The sequence below is a fragment of the Mastigoproctus giganteus genome, chromosome 9, assembly GCF_048544385.1.
Source record: "Mastigoproctus giganteus isolate SK-2022 chromosome 9, ASM4854438v1, whole genome shotgun sequence".
NCBI lineage: Eukaryota > Metazoa > Arthropoda > Arachnida > Uropygi > Thelyphonidae > Mastigoproctus > Mastigoproctus giganteus.
Window position 1 is genome coordinate 15,869,369 of NC_143583.1, and position 16,822 is coordinate 15,886,190.

Here is a 16,822-nt window from a genome sequence, read left to right on the forward strand (position 1 = left end):
ATGGAGATAAGAGCAACCTACAGTAGTTAAAAGAAACTGTTAAAGATTTAGTGAAACTTTATCTTTTCTGTAATAGAAGGCTGTTCAAAGATTTAACGTATACACCATGCGCATATGTTAATTTAGGAATGTTTATTCAGCAGCGAGTCAATCCTTATTCGATTCCATCTATCTTCTCTTAGCTCGTTATCAGAATTTTATTTCAAATTACCAATCATATCTGCACATGTATGGCCTGTTTCAATGGTATGAAACAGGCCATACATGTGCAGAATGGAATTGCATTCCTGTTTCAATCGTATGAATAGAACCGTTTTCATATTAATTAAATACGAATTTTACCATTTATATTTTAATTTAACGGAGTCCATGGACAGATTTGTAAACTGAATTTTTTTTTCTTTCTACTGGGATGACTAGCCAATTTAGAACCAGTTGACAACATAAATCACGTGTTTATACTTGAATAAAGCGCATCCCAGTTGGCAGCTAATTATGTCCAAAAGCCTGCCATTACGTATTAACATCATCTACAGCGATCCTGGGATGGCTACGAAAAAGGGTTTGTCAGACTTACCAGTCCTATGTTGCGAAGCACGCCAAGAAACAAATACATATTCATTTTTTATTTCGGAGAAAGAATACATAAAACCATTCCAGTTCTTTTTTCCCTTTTGTTTTGTTCTTTATATTATTTGACTAGGTTCAAATATTTGCAGAAAATTCTAAATTTATACTGTCCAACCATTAACTTTTATGGCCTATTCAATATAAAAATGGCTTTTGCTTCTTTTTTTCTATCTACAGAAAAGAAGCATGTTTTTTTCTTGGTGATTATGGAATAAGAGCAGTATACAATGCTGACACAACATCTCGTTATCAGATGGGTGTATACCAACAAAACTCCTGATAGTTTAGCCGTCTTAGAATTCGGTTGATAGTAAAACAATTTTGATTCCAAACGGACATTATTAGGAGCATGGGTTCGAATACAGCCCGCCGTGTCTTTAGATTAAATGCTAATTCTTACAGGTTTCTAGTCGCTTCCATTTTCCAAGGAGTTCTTCAGGGTCTGCTAGAAAATTCAGAACTGCTCCGTTTCAATTTTTAGCGCCATCAGAAAAGCTCCTGCCGTTTTTCGAGTAAGTAACTCTGAGGTCGCTGATATTTCCTTGACTGGTTCATGTTTTATGAGTAAGTTAATTAAAATACGCTTTATTGATAATTGAACAAACACATGTGAGAACATATCCCAACGTATAAATTTTCAAAAGGGGAGATGTGCCAGATAGATCCAAGTGGGCCTTATATGCAGCCCTCTGGTTTTCACACAATTTCTTTTTTAGTTGCAAATCTGTTTATAGTTTATGATAAAGGGATACACGTGCTATAAATGGTATGCAGATTACTTACTTTCTACCAAAAATATAAGCAAAACCCTTACTAGCAAGGAGCGATTCTCATATTCGTATAAACACTGGTCTTCCTCTCGAAAAAACACAGTGGAAGCTCATGGCACATGCGGCAGATCAGTGTTCATGGGAATGTGAGAAACGATTCTGGCTAGTCCGTGTTTTGTTCATGTTGGTGATTGAAGGTAAATAATCTACATGTTCTGCAATATAATGCGTGTACCCCTTTATCATGAACTATAAACAGATTTTAAAAATATATCGACAGTAGGCCTTTTTTAGCTCAGCCTACCTTGCCTTACATCATCTTAAGGAAAAGATACGCTGCCACGAAACAAAATACTCATTGCTGCATTGTCATCCTCAATACAATTCCCACGCATTGCTTTCAAGGGGGAAAAAATCGCTCTCTTCTAGTTTACGACACACTTCGTTAATAAGAACATGTAGAAGTCCTCCATTCCTGAGCACGTACAAAATATTCCTTTCATTACAACATCCATTCAACCAGACATGATGAGTTGGTGCTACCAATACAAAACCATTCAGCCATTAACTTTCTTTTAAAGGTATTAATTAATTAGTCGTTAATTAACAGCGTAAAAATCATGTTATTAATTAAGCTGTTTTATCTTTGTAAGAAGTAATTTCCTGTAGACAGACAATGTGTCTACCCCATAAGACTGATGATGTTGTATTTCTATGGATATAACCTTTGCCCTCAAAAAAGGGATTCCATGACTTAAAGACTATAATTCACAGTTCACAAGAAAACCCATTTGATTACATTGTATGAGTCAGGGTTATCTTATTCTGTTAAGCACACTTCGTGCTGTTCACAGTCCATTTGTCTTCATAAAAACCAGTCTTATTTTTGCCAACCAACATTGAAAAATCCTCTTACGCACATACCTTTACGTTATCCACCAATTCTACGTTGGCACCCTTTAATCTGAAATGTATTTTATTGCAAATATTTACGATCTTGCATTGTGAAGCAATATTTTATATCAAATCCCCGGATCTTCTATACATCACATTCCTCCTCCTCCCCTCAAAAGGAAAAGAGAAAAAAAAAAAAGATTGCATCTCAATGTTTCTTTCACGCTATCTACGACTGCTCACGAAGGTTGTCACAGTGCAAAGCTCAGCAAACCGGTATCTTAGTCGCACTGCAAGACGCCCTGGAAAAGATATCGGAAACTTCAGCCATCGATCGGGAGTATTTGAGTCAGCAAAGCTGATTAATAGGTGGAAATGAAATATTCAGTCTGTTGAAATACGGCTTCTTTCTAGGAATGGGCATTTTACGCTCATTATAAATTTATTATAGTAACTTATGCAACAGACCAAGCGCTATCGATGCAACCAACTCATTATGTATACCATGGTACGCCTGCTCACGCTACATCAGAAACACAAGGGAAGGAAAGTCATAAAAGTGACAGATGTTACACAGTTCTCAATGCAGGAACGGGTCTAGTTTATAAAATTTTAAGCAGTTCTCTTGAAGATTGCAAATTAATGCTGTAACCTTAATGTATAAATCAATTAATAACGCGCATAAAATACGACGTGAGATATGCGCGTGTATTGTTCTTTAACCCTAACCACCGAGATGAAATTATCAATTAAAAATTACCTTACTCCCAAACAGCACTTATTAATGACATCGTCTTTAGAAATTGTTAAAGCCTTCATTTGCCATGACCGATCTTAAATACTAAAGATCCGGTAAAGGTAGTCAACTAGGAATTAGTGATTAACCAGAAGTCCATAATCCTCAAGTCATTTATTTTCATCGCAGGATTAAAACGCTACCGTGTAAGTCTGGTTTGTATAAAAGACTTTCCGTCCTTATCGATTTAAGTAAATTTACAGCTTGTAGTGGTAGTGAAATGAGAGTTATTTGGGCTATAACTTTGTGTTTTTAATCAAATAATATATTCCTAAAATCTAATAAATAATTCGATTTATTCGATACCGAAAGTTCTCTGAAAATAATATTTACAAGTGTTTATTTGTTTTTATTTATTCTATTTGAAGTATACAACTTCGTTCCTGTACAGCAATACATGCTACGTTAAGAGTGAAATGAATACAATGAATATAAAAATAATTGCTGGAGCCGTGGCACACGAAGCTGATGGGCTCTACATGACGGAGTACCTCTCAATCAGGTAGAGCCCATCATCTGGCAAGTTTCCTGAATAATGGCAGTTCTGTAGGTCTTATTGGCACACAGTTTACTCGAAATTATCCGTTGTTGGCTTCTTGAGCTGGTCACAGTTGGAGTGCAGCAGCAGCATCGCCTCGGTTCCGTGACCTATCCTTTGGCTGCCAAGAAGAGAAATAATTTCCGAAAGGTTCGGGCGTCTATTCGGTGGTCTTGGAATACCGTGTCAAGTGTTGGAATCGCACTAACAAAAATACATCACGCTTCCTGAAAGTGTCGAAAAATGGTCAACGCTCTTGGTGAAATCGGTAAAAGGGCGTCGATATGAGCAAAGACTTTGAATTTGGGAGCTAGAGTGACTGGAAACTAGACACCATAGAGGAGACATGACTGAGGTGTATAAAGTCTTGAGAGGTGAAAGTAAAATGAGCGTGAGTTAAATATTTACTGTTATAAATTATTCCAGGACTAGGGGAGGCCACAAATACTAATACTAAATTCAAATTATGGAAGAAGAGATTTAGACAGGATTACTGGACGTTCAATTTCAGCCAGGGAAATTCAATGGTCAGCCGGATAAACACCAATGTAAGAAACACTTATGTGAGGAGGGACTCAAATAAGAAGTTTATTTTATTTTATTTTATTATATATTAATTTTTATTTAATTAGTATTCATTTTGTTTGGCCGTGCAGCCAAAGCCTTGGGCTTCGTTGCACCATATGGCTAACACTAATAGTAATACTTCTCAGATATCTAGCTGACCTTTGAACTTCCCTAAGCAGTCAGTTACTATCCATGGTGGTAACATATTTTAGTTATCAACAACTCACTGGCTAAAAGAAAAGTTCCTGCAATCCAGTCTAAACCTTTTATCCATAATTTGAATTTATCTCTCCTACTTCTGGGATTCTTTATAAGAGTGAAAACTTCGTCTTCATTCAGTTTACTATCCTCTCTCAGAGCCTTACAGACCTCAATCAGGTCTTCTCAATAGTGTCTAGTTTCAAGTTCCGTAGACCACATATTCGAAGTCTTTCCTCATGCGGGTGTCCTTTCGTAGATATCACCAAGTGTGTTTGGATCCTTTCAAGAAGCCCAATGTCATTTTTCAAGTGTAGTCTCCATCCTGCACAGAGCATTCCTAGTGTGGTCCCACAATTGTCTTATACAATGATATTATGACCATCCTATCTCTACGAATAAATGTTCGATAAATCATCGTTAGGACACCATGAGCCCTTCTTGCCGCCTGTCTACATTGCTCAAAGGACCTCATATCGTAGTTCTCAAATCTCTTTCGTCCTCTACTTTTTTTTAGTTCAAACCACCAAGTGTACAAGTTATTTGGGATTGCTATTCTCCAAGTCTAAGACCTTGCATTTTGCTGCATTAAAACACCACATTTCTGACTATCCTCCTATACACGTCACTTAGGAGTGCTGCTGCTTGGCGCTGATCATTAACCAGTCTCCAAACTTTACATCCTCTGCAAACTGACATTATTCCCTCTGTTCTTTCGTCAATGCCATTTATGAAAATCAGAAACAGAACTGCTCCTTTGGGGGGCACTAGAAGTAGAGGACCCCACTTCTACTGTTAGATAAACATGAAGAGTAACCATTAATCACAACTATCACAACTACCTGCGTCCTGCCTTGCGATCCATCTTAGGATCTTACCTGAATTATCTGATCCTACAAATTTGTTAGAATAATCCTAGCAAGAGTTTAATATTCCAAGAAGATAGCTTCCCCCCCATAACATTGTTCGAGGCTGTTCGGACCTCCACTTTCCAGGTTGTGACTAGCGCGCAGGTCCAATCCTGTGACTTATTTTTCTTAAGGACTAGTCCTACAAGCCCCCCCCCACCACTCTTGTCAAATGATCCAAACAACTTCAAAAGATGGATCGCTGCAACTATCTACAGAGTGACATTGGTCATGTAATAGCGCATCTGGCACTTTGTAGCACTTAAAATAAATTGATTACCGCGGAAGTGTGACGAATTATTGCTGGAAGTTGTAACAAAAGAATATATTACTACCCTGCAACTTCGGGTTTGGAATAATTTGGATATATATATATATATATATATATAATACTATGAACGGATTTTAATTTCCGAAATTACATCATAAAGATGGAGGGTTGTTTAAAAGAAAAGGGAACACAGTCAGAGTCGCCAAGGAAACCCTTGATATTTTTAAATCGATATTTTTCTGTTCATGCGTTTCAGTAACTATCACACGTTTTTTTTTTTTTTTTTTTTTTATGAACCAACCAGCGTTTGTGAAAGGCTTCTTTTGGGTCTAAATAATCCGCACAAATTAAATTCTACTCCTCAGTTCTCAATCATCTTAACAAACAGCAATCGTAAAAATTACATCGAGAGTACTCATGATCCACCGGTCGATCGTGACCTACTAGCTAATGACCACTACCTATCGATTCTGGGAACGTAAACAAGTGTGCAGATATTCTTCCCCCTCCGCTAGAGAAAACATAAATTTGATGAAATGATCTTTTCTCCGTGTTTATAGAAAGATGTGCCGTGCCACTTCTCATGAAGCTGTTCATGTCTTAACGATATTTCAGTGGTCAGCAACCACCAGATCTTCAGACAGTTACTAAGCAGCTGCTATTGTTCCCACTAACTTCGAGGACACGCTAGAGAATTCTAACCTCCTAATGCCAAGAAAGAGACCCATCATAATACAATAATGTCTTTAGCATGACGTCATCTTGGCAACGGTCAATGATAGGCTTTGTAAGTATCGGTGAGCTTCCAGTCGAATAATGTGATCGATGAGTCCATTAACACATAAAGTGGAGAAAAATAGCTTCTCAGCATAATGCAAGTTGAGGTGATCTACCGAAGCGTTCGTTATCACCAAGACGATCTACAAACAAGGATTCATTGCCCGTAATACGGTTGTTGATGCAAGAATTGCACCAGAAACCGTAGGATTCGTTTTATCTTTATGGTAAACAGGACGTTCCATTAATTTCTACCAGCCATGCATGCTTTGAAAGATGTTTTCCTTTTTCTTTTTTTTAATCAAGGGAGCTTTGTTAAGGGTCTTTATTTTCTTACTCTCCACCCCATCGCCGTTATTTTCCGTCTTCTATTAGTTCGTTCGATCCAAGATAAATGACAATATACCGAAGAATTACTTCCACAGTCAATATCGCCAACCGCCCGAAGACTAAAGATTTTACTGAACGTGGAATTACGGGGTCTGTTAAATTACTGGTTCGCGTGCTATCTGAGAACACACACACACACAAAGCGAGAGAATGAAGAAGAGAGATACAGTAATAAGGACGCAGATTTATCACTTATCATTTATGGAATCGCTTCGATCGAATAAAAACTCCCATTTCTGAGTTCTCATCTCTCTCAACCACTGATGCAGTGACATTGTCTTTATCTTCTACCTGATGCGATTTTAATTGAGGAACTCGAAGTTGACGAAAAAAATAGCAAGTTTAATTAAAAAAATTAATGACATTGAAACCAGATGGACTAACGTTGGCTACATCTTAAAGACATTCAAACTTAAAGACAGTGTTGTTTAATTAAATATCTTACACTCACGCGCACGGCTGCGGTCACAAGTTCGAATCATGTCAACCTGAGGAAATCCATCCATTTGATAAACAGTATCATTTATTATTTATCAAATTGTTGGCTTTCAGTAAATTCCTACGTATTATCCGCGATCACGTATAATGTAATCAATATCTAATTACATTTTAAAGTTCATAAAGGATTATCTCGTAATTATGAAAAGTATGAAGTGTTTGTCATCCTCTCTCTCTCATGTTTTTAATGGTCGGCAGAATTTAAAACGCTTAATAAATGCAATGATCACATCAATGCGCGTAGTGAAACAAACTTCGCCCTTACATAGTGGCATAGTGTTTGGCTGGGAGTACCTCCGGTGGTTTCCCACAGCTGCGCCGTTTACTCTGCGCTGTAAAACAGTACTCTGAAAGTCAGAGGTGTGAGTACTGTGTTGTTTTATGAAGTGTAGTGTTGTGATCTGACTGTTTGCTGCGGGGCCCTTGATGGGACACCACGTTCCACACCACTAACCTCTGGGAGGGAGACAGGCAGTCTCAAAAGTTCTAGCTGGTCTCTGCCAGGGTCGCCTGAGCTTCCTGGCAGAGACCACAAACAAAAGAGAGAGAGAGAGAGAGAGAGAGAGAGAGAGAAAGAGTAGGAAAATGAAGACAGTTTGGGGGAGAAAAGAGGGAGATAGGATGAAGGCCTTAAAGACAACTGCGAAGGTATTCAATGATGAGATGGAAATGTCTCCATCAGGCGAAAGAGGGGAAGGAGAAGGGGAACAAAAGTGGCAGTACAAGGGAGCACAGCGTAGATCGCCATTTGGCTCGTAGAGTCAAGTCCAAATGATCTTTAGAATTTTAGATCAGTGGTCGTCTGATTGTTCAAAGTTTAGCCTAGACAGGGTTTTCCGCTTCTCACTGGTCCTGGGTGAAGGCAATCTAGTCTTCTTTGTTTTCCAGTACTTGGTGCTCAAGGTTTTTTGGAAGATAGTGTATCCTTGTGAGAAGAGTGCATCCTATATCCTCGTAGTGCATCCTATATCCTCGAGATTTCGCAATGGTACATAAGATGGTCCAAGTTTTCAGGAGAGCCGCAACGGCACAGGGGGTCGTCAATAATACCCGGCGCTTTCAATTTTCCTTTGATTGATCCGTGGCCAGTAAGTAGGAATGAGACATACAGGCCAGAGAAGAACCACGAAGGTGACTCTGAGTAGGTTCTGGAAATTTCAGGGATGAATTTTTTAGGATATTTCCTTTAATAGAAGGTGTCCATCTTGACTGCCAAGTCTTCATTAAGTGTTGTGTCAGCCGCTTTTTCTTTGCCTTGGTATTGTTGGCAGGATCAGTTGTGAATCCAAGGCACGTGGTGGATCTCTCCTTGGAAAGACTGTACAGCAGCCTACGTCTGACAACCTCCAAGTCAGCACCTGCAGAGCATGGGTGTTGACGGTGCAACAGGCCCTTGTAATGATAAGAAGGATGGCACGTTACATTGTTTCTAGTTTCCGCCTGTTTACAGCCGTAATAGCTTTGTGAAACCAGACCTCCGATCCACAGCTGATAATGGGCACAAAAACAGCTCCGTAGTAAAAAGAGAGGGCACGCTTTTTCAGGCCCCAATTTCGGTCGTGGAATTTTATTTAAAAAAATAAATATTCATTTATTGCAACTACAGCAAGTCCATCACAGTACTAGGCTAGGGGCATAAATTCAGTACAAAGGAGACAAATATATATAAAAAATACATAGCATATTCTATATATACATTAACAACGAATATGAATTATGTTAATCAAAAATATATATTGCAGAACATCAGATTTGGCTCTCGGATGCAGTTACCGGGTTGCAGGCAGGCAGCTGTTTGTATTTCTCATAATTTGTGTGGAAATGAGACTCATGTAAGCTTCAGGGTTGAGCAACCTCTTACAATCAATGTTGTGATAATTTATGAGGTGAAGGGATGCATTGGGGAACATCCTGTCCATTTGTTTTAGTCTGGAGAGTTTGGATTTCAATTGTTGTTGGTTTCTTGAGTTTTCTCTGTTGGTGGGAGCTATTATGTTGGCTAGGTTTGGTGAATTGGTTTCAGAAGTAATTAACTTTGCAAGAAACATGAACTCGTTGATCATCTATTAGTGCAGCGTAGTTGCACTACTATTAAACGAATGACATTCACAATGATAAGACTCCAATAACAGTCGAAACCCGGATCTACATTCCCGGTTATAAAATTTACATAAAAAGCAATATTCTACTTCACTGCAGAATTACTTTTTGCCTAGAGCAGTGCAATACCAAGGAAACTTGTGGCGAACAGCCTCCATAATATGAGATCGATGCACTAAGTAGCAAACGCAGTTTTCTCTTGTACAGAAAGAGGTTAAGCCTGACATGTAAAATGGCTTTCTATCTTTCACAGCTTGACGCTTTTCTTGTGAAAGTTAATCTGTTATTTATGCCAGAGTTCAGACTATTATCAAAACCTGTTTTGCGACTTATCGGTTACTAAACTGAGATTAATAAAGGTATTTCAAGCAATTATGCTAATGTTTGGATTTTTTAGCAAGTTATACAAATTTTAAAAAATAGCAGGGCAAAAATATCACCTACATGTTTGTAATCTTATAATTACTATCAGTAAGAACTTTAAAGAAATACTAAAATATATTTTTAAATTAAAATATAAATAGTGAAAACTATAATTCAATTTTGGGTAGTTTTACACTAAAATAAAAATTTAAAATTATAAAAACATGTTTTGCTAAACTCTCATTATTTTTAATTAGAGAATCTCATTATTTTTAAATAACATCGAACGCAAAGGACAGCGTTTTCTTTTAGTTTAAAAATTTAAATAAAAGCAGGATTAATGTAGGTTATAAACAGATATACATTACCCTCTGTAGGTTATAAACAGATATACATTTCAGAATATAAACGCCACTGTGCATGTAACAAAGATAAATAAGAACTAAGAGAATAAAGTGTAAAACTATCCGTTTCTGATTGTATTTTACCAGTTGTAACCATCTTAAAGTTAGCCACAGATAATTTTGAAATTAACAGCTTACTGATAATAAATAACACCAAATCTAGGGACAGGATTTCGACTATCCGAAGATGAGTCACATAGGCCAAGATATCAACTATGGATTGATACCGATGAATTCATATTGAGGATAGTTAATCAGATGAAAGATGTCAACGTAATGTAAGAGTTGTCAGTTGATGGATTTCTCCATTACTTTGGAAAGAGATGAGGTAAGTGCAAGAGGACGATAATTGGAAAGGAAGGATTTTTCTCCCTTTATGAGAATTTGCTGGAGATAACCAAACTTTCATCAAAATAAAAAGTGTGGAATTGGATATAAAAAGGTGACGCAAAACAAGAATTAACTCTGTACCACAGGTTTTAAGAACAAGTGGAGAAATTCCATCAGCAGCTGGAGATTTCTTGCCATCAAAATTGTTCAGGAATCTTCAGCCATTCCTTCCGATGATCAAGGAAGGCATTGAATGGAATGAGTTCGGTACGATATGTGGGTATCTACCAAGATCATAAAATCAAGAGGCAGAAAAGAAAATAATAATAAATTACCTTTATATGAAGATGAAACAGAACTATCAGAGGTGAAACAGCGCAGAAACTAATACATATATAAGTAAACGGAGAGGGCTGACGAAATAAATCCAATTATAATGAAAGAAGCTGCAAGGCATGCTAAGAATATAAAATAACCATAATTATGAAAACAGCTTTAAATTACACAGGGACGGTCCATACAGATGGGAGATGTGCAAATGTCCCTCCTATTAACAAAGAAAGGAAAATCAAAGATCGAATTAATTGTAAGTGGAAGCGTCATTTCCATTCCCGGGAAAATAATGGAGTCAGTAGTTATGGAAGTAATACTGGGTTATCTTGACAAGAACGTAGTTATAGGCAATCACATCATGGTTCTGTTAATGGAAGATCTTATCTTACCAATCTGATCAGCTGTACTATGATGTAGTAAAATGGAACTGGATGCAAAAAAGTAATTTTCATCCAGTGCTACATGTAGATTTTACACTGTTCCATATGAAAGACTACTATACAAATTGGAGCGGTGTGGTATTGGGGCAATTTGCTGCCATGGATAAAGGGATCGTTGAGCGGCAGAAGACGAAGGATTGTTATAAATGGGCACTGCTCTTCTAATGTTATTAGTGAAGTTCTTTAATGTTCAATGCTGGGACCCCTTTTGTCCTCAATATTTATTAACGATATTTATGAAGACATATCAAAGTTAGTTAAAATTTGCAGATGATAGAAAGGTTGTAGGGTAGTTGATGCCAGCAATAAGGGTATGCTACTACAACAAGTGGGTCTCATTTTAGAAAGAATGTGGATGTATAGGAATGGGTTCAGAGAAAAGCTAAGACATTAGTGAAGGGAAAAAAGGGTACTCATACCAAGAAAGTCCCATAAATTAAGTATCTGGAAATTAACACCTGCGAGAAGACTTTATTGAAGTGTTTAAGCCTTTAAATAGATTGCGTAAACTAAATTCTGATTTAATCCTGACTCTTTCTCAGATAACATACTAAAGACGATATAAATTTAAATTGTGGAAGGATGAATGCACGATAGATATTCGAATATTTGCTTTCAACTAGAGGGTAATCGAATTGCTGAAACCAGCTTCCATTTGGCGTTTTGCAGGTGGGTGGTTTGAATAAATTTTAATCAAGGGTTATATAATTTATTAGAGAAGATGGACAAATGATGTGGTTAGTTTTTTTTTATTTTTGTATATTTGGCTGATACTATATCTGGAACATACCACTGAAGTGTAAGAAGGCTATATACTAGACCTATTGCGTACCAATTGTGACACATGATTCTGGAACTTGGACTATGAGGAAAAAAGGATGAAATCAGAATGCAGTGGGCAGAGATTTGTGAGGAGCACAGCCGGAAATACAAGACGCCACAAAATCAGAAATTATATGATTAGGGAGAGAATTCAGGTTGAAAAACTCCAGAATAGGATTGAAAGGTCCCGTTTAAAATGGTTTGTTTGGATATGTCAAGAGTATGAACAAGAGGCATTTGCCAAGAAGAATATTTGATTTACAACTAAGGGGCAAAAGACCAAGGGGAAGACCAAGAATATGTTGGGAGGACATGATAAAGACTGATGTCACTAAGAGAGGAAGAAACTGGAATGAAATCATCGACAGAGAGAAGTACATGGACAGGACATGGTGGCGAGGCTTTGTGGGGAGTGGTAAATGCGTGTTATTTTACTTGTATCTTCTTTTTTTGTATTAATTTATATTTATTAATTTATTATATTTATATATCCCCTTATAAACCCCTCCCACTTTGACACCTGACTTGTTTTGATTACAGAAAATCCCAGACTCAAGGGGACCCCAAATATATTAGGTATTCTTCCACTGGACTGGCTGAGTTTCGGAATGACAGACACACACACACATGAATGTAGAATGATACAATGTTTATTAACATATCATACATAAAAACTTGCAATAATATCTAACTGATTATAATATTTGGTTGGAAACTTGTTATCTTTCTAACTTTTAAATGTGTATATATCTTGATCTCAAACCAATTATTTTACCAACAATTATCCAATTCTAATACATATTCTTATACATTATATCATGGTGTCTCTTCATGTTTTTACATGGGCTTCGATAGGGCGTAGTATTCACCTCATACAATCCGTCTCACTCTACTCCTAAACAGTCTGTATAATGGAACAACAAACTACCAGTCAATGAACTGGCTAACAAAATCTTTAAGAGTTCGTTTCTCAAACTTGTAAGGAAAGTACATTTACTCAATCAAACATTTTCTTGTAGCCAGGTTAACAGTAAACATTAATCAACTCAATTAAATAGTACCCTTCTGATCAATTAGTCCACAACTCCTTAATAGTTCACCTGTTAATCAACTCCTACTCCAATCAGATATACTCACAATAATTCAACTTTCATAATAAATTAAAGTTCAACCTTTAACTTCACACTAGTTAGAAAACCTTTACTCAATCGTAACAATTCTTAGTTAATTATTACCTCTTTTCTTTCTATCAAACTTTAATATATAGGACTTCACTTCCAATTACAGATTACTTACGCCTTAATTATTTTACACTTATATACATATATTCATCACTTAGACATCCCTCCTTAACTATATAGCATTCTCCTATAGTCCTTCCCTTATTAATATAGGTACATTTATTCTCAGTAAACTTCCTAACACTTACGTGATTGTCTGGACTTTTCTCCCTGCTCGGATTCCTTTCCTATCTGCCCTTCGTGTACTGGAATGCGGAAGGCGCCCATCCGGGATCACGGTAATCTTTCTGATGTTTTCCTACAGAGTACTGCGCGGCTGGATTTAAATCTGGATCCTATATTCCTTTCTAGTCGGCATTTTTTTTCTTCCGTGGACTGAGGTGTTTTCCTAGTAGGCCAGTCGTTCGACTGCTCATTTGATTATTTTTTGCCTAAAGAATTCTCAGAGTGTTTCTCTTTTCTCCTTCCATACTGCTTCAATGTCTACAGGTGAACATTCCTTCCTATTGTAGTCGTACGCAGAGTTCTTATCACAACTTCCATCTACTCCAGGACTTAGACCACGACTCCAACTTAGACCACGACTTTCCTTCCTCAGAAAAACTCCTCGAATCTCCCCAGTATCAATTTTTTTCCAGACCCTTCTCTACGTTCTCTCAAAAATCCCTCCGCTTTCTTCCTGGCCAATCGTTGACTTCCACATCCTTTCCTTCGTGATTCTTATTCGTCTCCTTTCATTTCCGTGGGCGTGTTTTTTCATCCTTTTTGTGTCCGAACTTCCGTTGGTCTGGAAATTACGAGATCATTCTAGAAGGTAAGACGTAAGTTCCGGTCAACTAAGAAAGTTTCAGGCTTTCTTTGTGACCACACAATCACATCCATTACTACCTCGCCCACACCTGCTAGAGTCGCACCGTAAAATCTTTAAGGGGGCCACTCCCTCACTCAGTGCCCTTTCTATAGAGTATATGCTCCTGTCTTAAGTGGGATTTGTTTCGGTCTATTATACTTTTACTTACTCGCTTAAGGAATCCTTTACAAACAAGATATAACTAGAGCTAGGCGTGGCTGGAATAAACTTCCAAATTCCAGTGGTTCCTAACACATATTATTTGAGCTGAAAACTAACTATTTACACTACAATTAATTCTCCCAATATTTAACAAAACTTTATTAAATTATTGTAAGGATGGGTCCTTACAGCTTCACACGTCAACCCGTGGAATAGCGGAACGATGATGTTGTGTAAAATACATGACACAAGAAATAGAAAATAAAAAGGTGGCTGGAAAGGGATCATAGTTTTACGAGCTTCAGAAAATAAATTAACATAAAATTCGTTTACTGATAATAGATGGTGTGAGGAAAATCGGAAACTGAAAAAAAAAAAAAACTAATCCTGAAACTTGGCTGAAAAAAAATTACAATTCACAAGTGTATTATTTATTTAAATAAGGAATGAGATTCTGACTTTATATTACTACTAGAAAGTTTTGGATGAAAACAAAAACTGAAACCAATAATTTCTCATTGTAGCAATTTCACTGAGACAAGGAACATTTTATTTCCACTGTCAGAGATCAGAATGGCACATCACGATACAGAGCTTTGTTAATACGTCAAAAAAGCTTTCAGCACACATTTTCATCATTCCTATTGAAAGCATCAGTTAGTTAATTAAGCTTATGATTAATCTCGGGAGTGTGGGGATGCTTGCGTGTGTATCTAAGAAATTATAAAGAGTTGTTCCTGGCTTCATGCAACATAATTACGGGGAGTAACGCGTTTTTTCCTTCATTAAATAACTGCTTTGCTTTTTCCTCTACTTGACCCTTCCCGCTGTGATGAGTAGCACCGTTGCACTCACGTCAAGAAGTCTCCACTGATTATTTTGGAGGTTGTCACGAATCTTGGAGTGAAAAGTTACGTAGCTGTGAGGAAGAGATCTGCACATTATATGGAGATACGCGCTGATGGGCAAGAACGCCTTTCCCCTCAAGCGAAGGATAAGGAGAGCAGCGTATATTAAGTGTGTCATTAATGATTCCTGGGGGACTGACAACGCCCATCATCTTTCACAGTAGGGGTTCAAGGTGGCTTTTCAAACGGTATTGTTCCCGACGATCAAACAGGGAAGAAACTAGAAAGAAAATATCTTTTTTCTCTCGCTCTCTTGTTTTTTTTTGGGTTTATTCGTGTTTGTGGTACTTTTTATGCAAACAAGAGTTTCTAAATAAAGGGAAAACAATGAAACAGTATTAAAAAGTCATCGGAATTATTTCTAGTTATTTTAAATACTTGTAAAATCTAATTAAAAAAGTTGATGTAATTGAAATCTATCGCCCCATTTGCGTTTATGACCGGAATGAGTTAAATTAATTGTTTTCATAAATAATTTGATATTAACCAAATTATGAAATTTGTATCAATTTCATTAATAATAATTACAAGTTATTAAAATTTCTGAAGATAGTATTATTTTTATAAATTATTCGCAAATGTTTAAATAATTAAAATTAATATTAAGATTCCAATGAAAATTTCAATACATTTTGATCTCTGCACCAAAAACGTGGAGAGACGCGCTTATCGGTAACGAAGCTCTTTTCCTCAAGCAATGGATAAGGATAGCATCATATATTAAGTGTGACAATAAAGATTATACTTAAGCGAAGTCCACGTTGTTCACAGTTTCTTTAATTCATCGCCACTTATCTATCACACCACAGTCCATGATAGCTCTCATCGGTCACAAAACAAAAATGCACAAAACAAACTGTTAAAACAGTTTGTTTTGTGAATTTATCAATAAATTCTTAAAATTCTCATAACTTTTCTTGGGATTTTAATGTTATTTTCAATTATTTAAATATTTTTAAGAATAATTTAATAAAAAAAGTTTCTTACATTGTACGAAACTTTTTTTTTATTAAATTAAATACACCTGGAATTCGTAGATCATTAAACCTTCCTAACCGCCCCAACGATGGAAATATTCAGGTTTACGAAATGTCAACTGAGATCAAAAGGTTTCTGGAACTATTTTTCTCAGATAAGTCCTATCCACTTTGTTAAAGCAGTGTTGTGGATCACATTTCTGAAGAGCAACACGGAAGTGAATCTCCACAAAGTAATGGTGATCTTGTACAGTGATCTTTTATGCACCACCTATTCAAGTTTCACTTCAAGCCACTGTCAAGGTTAATGTTAGAAAGCAGAACAGAAACAAACCTAAAATTCGGCCCTGGATTGCAACCTGTCCATTAGCAAACAACAGGAACAAAATAACTTCACACTCCCAACCAATCGATATGGAAGTTCGCGTAAGACAACTTCATCTTCCAGCAAGCCCCACGCAATACAAGAGAAAATTGTTGGTCTGCTAATCAGAATGCTAAAACGTATCATAACAGAAAGAGCCAAATCTACCACTCAAGGAAAAACAAACTACTTCTGGAATTAACCAAGTGAATATATGAGGCACTCAACCAAAAACCAATACAGGCCTCAACCTATCCAGACTCAATCCCTTGCAAGAGAGACCCATGCAGT